The sequence below is a fragment of the Haplochromis burtoni genome, unplaced genomic scaffold (genome assembly GCF_018398535.1).
Source record: "Haplochromis burtoni strain Fernald_Lab_line unplaced genomic scaffold, NCSU_Asbu1 Contig_1046, whole genome shotgun sequence".
Lineage (NCBI taxonomy): Eukaryota > Metazoa > Chordata > Actinopteri > Cichliformes > Cichlidae > Haplochromis > Haplochromis burtoni.
Genome location: NW_024583407.1, coordinates 16,794 through 18,405, shown reverse-complemented (window position 1 = coordinate 18,405; position 1,612 = coordinate 16,794).

Below are 1,612 nucleotides of genomic sequence, written 5' to 3'. Positions count from 1 at the left end.
CTGTGTCAGAGGTCAGAGATAAACTACAGGACATTCTGAGAGAGGAATGGACAAACATCTCACTGACAGTCACTGAAGTGGAAGCCCACAGCTTGTTGGCCTTATTGTAATAACACTGCACTTCGTAGATTAGTGTGTCAACCTCAAGGTGCTGACAAAGGAGCAAAAATCTACTTGGATTAAGTCTAATAATCACTGTTGGCATTGTGGGTGGCACCACCGGGCCAGTGTTGGTTAAACCTCCTAGGACCTGGCATCCACATATATGGACATCACATTTTGGGTTATTTAGACCAGAATACTATCTAAATCCGCTTGAACCCCTAACTGTACACATTTTCCTGTTTAGAAGCAAAGTTACCTTCTACTATGTAGGCAAAATAAAATTGATTTATTTTTTTATTGTCTTTCTTTTTCTTTAGATTCATGGCAGATATGTAACCAGGAGAGGAACTCCAGACCAGGAGGACAAAGATCCTTCACAAACTAAAGACGAACAGGAGGAATTGTCCATCAGTCAGGAAGGAAAGCAGCTTTCACTGAAGAAGGAAGCCAAAGATACCATCATCTCGACCGGGCAGGAGCTGGGCATCAAGTGGAACACTGAAGTAAAGTTGCACATAATAGGTATGCAAAGCTGTAATGGATGGATTTCTTACTACAAAACTGAATAAAACTCATGTTGGGTCCTAATCAGACCTCAGAGATACGTTATAGGGGCACATGAAGAATCTAAAGACCAACTGCAATAAGGAGCATTAATGCATCTGTTTTGTAAATTTTTTAAATATATTGACAATTTAAAATTAATTTAAAATTGACAATTTTCCCTATTAGTGCCGAATGTTTAATTTGAAAATAAATTATCGATTTTAAACTAAGCTTTTCACAAACCACACAACACTATGATAGGTGTGTCCCTGTGCCACATGTTTCTGGGTCTTCCTGTCTTACCCTTTGGATTCCAGCACAAGGCCTGTGTAGTGATGTGTTATTGGTGGACTTCCTGAGGGTGTGGCCAGCTGTTGATGAATATCTGCAATATACACAGGGTTGTGTTTGTCTTGCTACATGTTTATGAAATATAGAGAAGTGTAAGTTTTTAAAATGCCCGGCTTGGTGGATGTTCTAATCTCTCTTTAGCTCTTGAGCTCAAGAAAGGTCAGAAGACGGTTCCAGACAATAACTTAACGCCCACTCATATCCTGGGCCATGTGACCTCAGTAAATCACATGATAGGGTGGGGCAAGGTCTCTCGATGTCTTTCTGAAAGTGCTGTAACAAGGTTTAAGAATTTAATTCACCAACTGTTGTTATCCTTAATGCCCTGTACCAACGCAGAGCAGCTACCTGAATGCTACTCCAACAGAGGTCGATTATCTTGTTAATAATTTTACCTCCTCACTACGTACGACTCTGGATACTGTAGCTCATGTGAAAAGAGAAGAATCAGAAGTACCTGACTCTGTAGTATAACTCTCAAATGTGCACCTTAAAGCAGGTAACAAATACATGTGTATAGGGCTGCCACAAACAATTATTTTGATAGTCGACTAGTCACCGATTATTTTTGCGATTAGTCGACTAATCAGATCATCATCCATTGGACGTA